This window comes from Zingiber officinale, chromosome 9A (assembly GCF_018446385.1).
Source record: "Zingiber officinale cultivar Zhangliang chromosome 9A, Zo_v1.1, whole genome shotgun sequence".
NCBI classification, from domain to species: Eukaryota; Viridiplantae; Streptophyta; class Magnoliopsida; order Zingiberales; family Zingiberaceae; genus Zingiber; species Zingiber officinale.
In genome coordinates, this window is record NC_056002.1 from 20937028 (window position 1) to 20943550 (window position 6523).

A 6523-nucleotide genomic window follows, 5' to 3' on the forward strand; every position below is an offset into this window, starting at 1 on the left:
TTCTCTTTAGGAGGTGTTCATATTGTTGGTCCCTTGGTGGTTGACAAGAGGTGGGTGAATTGCCCTACAAATACAAAGACACTTTTCTCGGACTTTATAGCGTAATTAAAATTAACACTTGCATAAAAGGAATTAAGAAACTAATTAAGAAAAAGAGACACCAAATTTACTTGGTTTTCAATCAGGGGATTGCAATTCCAAGACCTTGAAAAGCACACTAAGATTCTCCTCTGGGTGGAGTAGCCTCTTACAACGTTGAAGCACATAATTACAAAGCTAAACAAGAAAGGAATTGATTACAAGTGTTCTATTTTAGCTTATGGGACCAAGGCTGTATTTATAGCTTGGTCGGTGTGCCTAGAAGGGTTCCAGATGCCTGAGGGTTAAACTTTTACCCCTGTCGCAATGGAACGTGTCATGTCATATTTCAGATAAAATTCAGTTTCGAGCGCCCTAACAAAGTCCGGGCGCTCAGACCTAAGTTAACTTTGTGTTAACTATTTGGTCTAGATTCTTACTCCAACTCTGCTCGCTTGGGTCTGGGTCTTCCACTCTGGCTCCGCTCGCATTAGTCAGGGTCTTCCGCTCGCATTGGTCCAGGTCTTTCACTCAGGTTCTGCTCGCTTGGGTGATCTCGACCATCCAAAATAGGGTTCACCCAAACCCAACTTCCGGCCTTCAAGCAGTCTTCCACTCCAACTTCTCGTCCCTTGGAAACACCACGCGCCTCCTTCTCATCCTCCTGCATACTCTTTCGCAGCACCTCGTCCCTTGGACGCACCGAGCTCGTCAGCTCTCTCTCGTGCCATCCTTCTCACTAGCTGCGTCTTTCACTCGACTTCCTGTGCTCCTAAGTTCCTGCACACTTAGACGCAGGGGTTAAATATTAATAGAACCTAACTTAACTTGGTTGATCAATCAAAACCACCACGAGGTACTTACACATATAGATGATGAGGGTGTCCTATCCTGGAGGAGAAAGGACCAGCACCAGCCTAATTTGGCTGACCAGCCCCAGCCTGATCGTGTAGCTCAGGGTCAGCCTGATCCAGTAGCCCAGCCCTAGCCTGATCTAGCAGCCTAGCCCCAGCCTGATCCAACTCCAAGAGAGGAGGTACGGATAGATGCTTACATAGCTAATCTTTTTGGGCCACCTACTCCTCCAGTCCCTCATACTCTAGACGATCGAGTTACCGAACTTGAGGTGGCCGTGACGAGTCTTCGACAGGAGGTCACCGATCTTTGATGGGACTTATCTAGTTCTCATGAGGAGAACTAGACTTGTCATACTAAGTTGATGGACTTATTACGCTCCTAGGGTTCCGACCCATCTTCCTCGTCTTCTAAGTAGTACAGTCCTTGATTGCTATTTTTTTGCTTGTACATATTGACTTGATGCTACTTTATGTTTAGTTAAGTTACTAGTATTCATTTTTCCTTTAGCTATTTTCACTTTAATTATTTGACTTATTAATGCATATTATATAATTCTTGATAGTCCTTACCAAATTAAGGGGGAGAAATTGTTTAGACAATTTAAACATAATTTTTTTTTCTTAAAAATTCTTGACAAACTTACTTTGAAAAACTTCATTAAGATATTTTGAAAATCTCTTTGAAAAATATTTTTAAAAGTTATTTTGTGAAAAAAATTTACTCTTATAAGGTTAGAAAAATCACTTTGAAGAATTTTTGATTCACTTTTACCTTAAGGATCTTTATTAGAAAGTTTTTTTTACAATTAATTTCCTACAAAAATATTAAAGCATTTGAAATCACTTTTTCTAATTTTCCTTAAGAAAAGTTTTTCTAATAACTTTGAAATTCTTACTTAGTAAATTTTGTTTAAAATTATTTTGAGAAAGTTACTTTGAAAATTTTTCAAACTTGAAGAAGTTTTTGAAATTCTTGGAAATTTCTACTTGAATATTTTTTAAAAAAAATTATTCAGGAATTTTTTGTTGAAAAATCTACTTAGAATTTTTTTATTCACTTAGAAAATTTTAACTTAAAAATTCCTGAAAAATTTTACTTAAAAAATTTCTGAAGTTTTCAAACTTTTACTTATAAATTTTTAGAAATATACTCAAATATCTTAGAAATGTTGTTTGAAATAATCACTTCAAACTAAAATATACAAAGCATTTACCTTCAGTTATTTGCTACATTACTGTGAAATTATTTATATGGTTGTACTTCCTTTTAGTCTTGTTTTATGCTTTATGTATTTATCTTTTTTGATGTATGCCAAAGGGGGAGGATAGTGGGTTAGATTAGAAAAATCTACTCACTTTAAACATTTTATGCTTTATTATTTTATTATATTTTTTTCTAACTTTAATCCAGATTGTCATTACATTAAAAAGAAGATATTGTTGGTGCAGGTTGTACTAATAATCTAATTTTGATGTATGACAAATAGGTTAAAGTTAGATGTATTGTTTGTCTAACTACTCTACCAAGTGTGCAGGAGTTAACTGGTCTAAGGGACCTGACACCAGGCTGAAATCTAGCTAGGTTTGTGGGCCTGATAGCTGGTGAGAAGCCTAGATAGGTCCACGAAGCCTGATATCTAGCAGGAAGTCCGATTGGGTCCACAGGACCTGACAATCGATCAAAGTCCAGTTGGGTGTGCAGACCTAATAACTAGCAAGAAAACCTAGCCAGAGGCAAGTCAAGTGACTACAAGTGGTAAGTGAAGGTAAGCAACTCGAGGAGAGATCTAGTGAGGATGCATTCCTCATTGAGGGAACTGTAGGCGTTGATCCAACTTAGGTCCATTTGGGAAACCTAAGTTGAGATCTTGACTAAGTTATAGTCTCGTGGAGATAAGATCTAATTAATACTCACATTTTATCATGTTGTACTAATTTTGTTTTGTAGGATAAAATATATTTTTTAATTGCCTAGAATAACCTTTTCTTGTAGGTGGAAGATGCTGAAGAAAAGGGTTCGGGCGCTCGGACCTGGTCTGGGCGCCTAGAGCAGGCTCGCCTAGTGGGTGCTGAGGGCACTTAGGCGATCCGGGCGCCCAGAACCGAACAATCATCCACAAGCTGACGTGGAGCATGTAGATTGGTCGAGTCATGTGGTCCAGGCACCTGGAATGGACCTATTTAAAAGTCTTTGATCCAAAGCTTCAGAACAACTAAGACAAGTTTCTCACTTGCTCGGTGCTCCGAAAAAGCTCTTGCGGACCTGTGAAGTTCCTCCGACAACTTGTTGTTGTTGGTAACTTTTATTTCCAGTTCTTGTACTTAACTCCTATAAACTTTTTACGAACTATTAGTGGATTGCCCAACGAAATCATTCGACCAGTATGGGCCTTGGAATATGAGTCGTCGAAGGCTCCAAACCAAGTAAAACTTAGTTTGTTAGCATTGGTTTATTTTTCTTCTGCTGCGTACTTCAATTTAATTCACTCTCAATTTTCGACGATCGCTATTTAACCCCCCCCCCCCCAGCATTCTTTTCGATCCTACAGTTATTGTTGCACTAACTTTTGTGCTCATCCCATTATTAGCAGCTCCAAGTCTTCTTATGATAAAGTGACGATGGTGAGTCATCCAGCCTCTTCCATCTCTGCATTTCAGATTCAGGCAAAGTTTCCATAGATGATGTTAAATTTGATCTTATCTGAAAGCTGGGGAGATGGAGCACTGGCTATGGGGTGGCGTTGAGGTGGCTTAGATGTTGACTGTGTGAAGATTGTGAGCTGATGTAAAGTGACACCAAGCAAACTTGCACAACAAAGATGTAAAATACGGTACCCAAATAATATTTAAATAATAAGGTTATTTTCCAAATAATCTTATTAGGATTTTTAGGAAATTTTAGAAATTTTCTTGGAATTTTTCGAAGCTTGTATGACGTAGATTAAGGGGATAAATTATTAGGCCAGGATAAAGTCTGTTTAAGCTACCTGATTTAAACGAGGAAATGTTTAATTTCCTTAAATATTTCCTTTTCCCTTTTCTTTAAAAACCCTCCCGTGCCCTAGCCTTAATCGCCAAAAAAAAAAAAAAAAAAACCTTCCTCTCCTCTCCCTCTCGCGACGTCGAGCAGCGCCGAAGCCTCCTCTTTCTCCCCAAACCCACCCCCCCTCCCCCTACCCCCAAAAAAAAAAAACTGTCGCTGGTTCTCTTCTCTCGAGCCACAGCCGCCGACTTCTTCCTCCTCACGCTAGCATCGGAGACGCACGCCACCGCGCATGATTGTCGCAGGTCCTCTAGCCACCATCGCTGGGAAGCAGCCGATTGATCCCTCATCCCCAAACCACCGCCGACCTCTTCTCCTCTCTTGAGCCATCACCGCCGGTGATCTTTCCCCTAGTAGGACGCTGATTCGAGATGAACGTATTGACATATGACTTTTGATTCGATCTTCTTGTTGAGGCGGGTATTTCTTGCTTTGTTCCTTTTAGTACTTTAACCTTGGTGCATGAACTATTGTTAATAAGAAATTATTTTTACCTTGACTCCACTCTTATTTTCCTACGCTTGATACTTCCACGCAATCTTTGAGAAATTCGTTTCCATATATATACAATCTCTTGTTGTTGTCCATGATCAGTAGCAGACACTAGATACCATGTTTGTATGCTTTGACTGTTGTTTATTTATGTACTATAATGAGCATGCTGGCTTCATGTAGTATACCTGTTTTTGTTTATATATATATATGATGACTGTTGCATTGTTCGCATCATGTCATTGCATGCATGCCGCATCCTCGGCCACTCGAGAGAGGGGTAGCTGGAGTTGATGCCGCTTGTCCTGTCGTGTCGCACTCGGCCACTCGTGTGAGTGGTAGCTAGAGTACGAGCAGTAAGGACCCCGTCGCAGATGTAGCTAGTTAGCTACTATGCAACTGTCCCCTCGGCCACTCGTGTGAGTGGTAGCTGGAGTGGTGTACAGTCTGTCACTGACCCGACCTCTCGACCATACATGGGTCATGGTGCAGAGAGGTGGGCGGGAGTGACCATCCGTGCATACGCTGTTATTATATTTGCTTGGGCTGTTGTTGTTTATATATGCTGTTATTGCTTACTTACTGTTGTTCTTCACATATGCTGATATGCCTACTTAGGTTGAGATATATTCTCATTGTAGATGTTTAGTTATTGGAAATTTGTATATACCTTTCTTATTACCTCTGTAGTTATGAACAGTAATGTAGCAGATTAGTACCAGTTCTAACCTACTATACCTAGCCTAGGACATGGTTTCAGGTATGAGAATTTGTTTTGGTTCTATTGTAGTATCTGCTATTTCTTTATGAGACTGTATACTCTTGGCTCACTTTCTAGTTATACATTATGTTCATGCACTATCTTTCCTTACCCGTTGAATTCCAATACTCACCACCCCACAAAATGATTTTCTTTCGCCAGGTAACAGGTAGATGAGTCATGGGTGCTTGGAGAGATGTCGGCTGCCAGTCCTGGGTTTCCTCGTTTAAATCAGGTAGCTTAAACAGACTTTATCTTGGCCTAATAATTTATCCCCTTAATTTACGTCATACAAGATTCGAAAATTCCCAGAAAATTTCTAAAATTTCCTAAAAATCCTAATAAGATTATTTGGCAAATAACCTTATTATTTAAATATTATTTGGGTACAGTATTTTACATTCTCCCCTACTAATAAAAATTTGGTCCCCAAATTTTCTGCTCAACTCTGGGATTCTCATCCTAGGGTAGCAACAAATAACATACTCCTATACCATTCCATCCAAGTATTCATGCACAAATATCTAACCGTAAGAGATGACTCTGTGGGTTATGAGTTCACCACGCTTCCGTTGTGCCACTCTGATATCTATCCAACTGTGAGTAAAAATCTACTAGTAGCAAGTGGTTCTCTTCAAAATATCATTAGGAAGTGCAATTTTGACCGCCCACTGCCCTATATATACAAGTTTCCAATAGCCATATCACTCAGTATCAATCAATCATAACCAGCTTAACAAACAAGCCTTTCTGTGAAGTAGAGTGTATAACAACCAAGCTCACCTTGTGTTTGTTCCTACTGTCATGGTCAACTTTGACTTTGTCAAATATTAAGTATACAGCACCCAATATAATCCTCGCGTTCACCACCATTAGTTTAGCAGACATAATACGTTTAGTGGCCTTAGATAATATTCCTTCATGGACCTCTCCTCTCAAACCAAATATCAGTCCCAAGCACCTCTAATGAAATCCGAATTCAAAAACCAGGGAAGTCCAAAACCTGATCAACTACAGTATTTCAAGAAATTCCAAATTCTATATGGATAAGCATCAGAAATAATAAAGGGAAACTAGTCCCAGCAGTATGTATCATCTTCAAATTAAACACAAAGCTTATCAACCCAAGACATTTCCGAAAAGGATTCAATATCAATACAACATAAAATTTGCCGTGTCAGAGATTTATAGAATCACTAGCATCAGCAGCCCGAAACAGATCCCAGTTTTAGCAAGCCCTCATGCCAAATCTAAAGTTGCTACTCTCCACCAACAAATAAACAGCAAATTCAT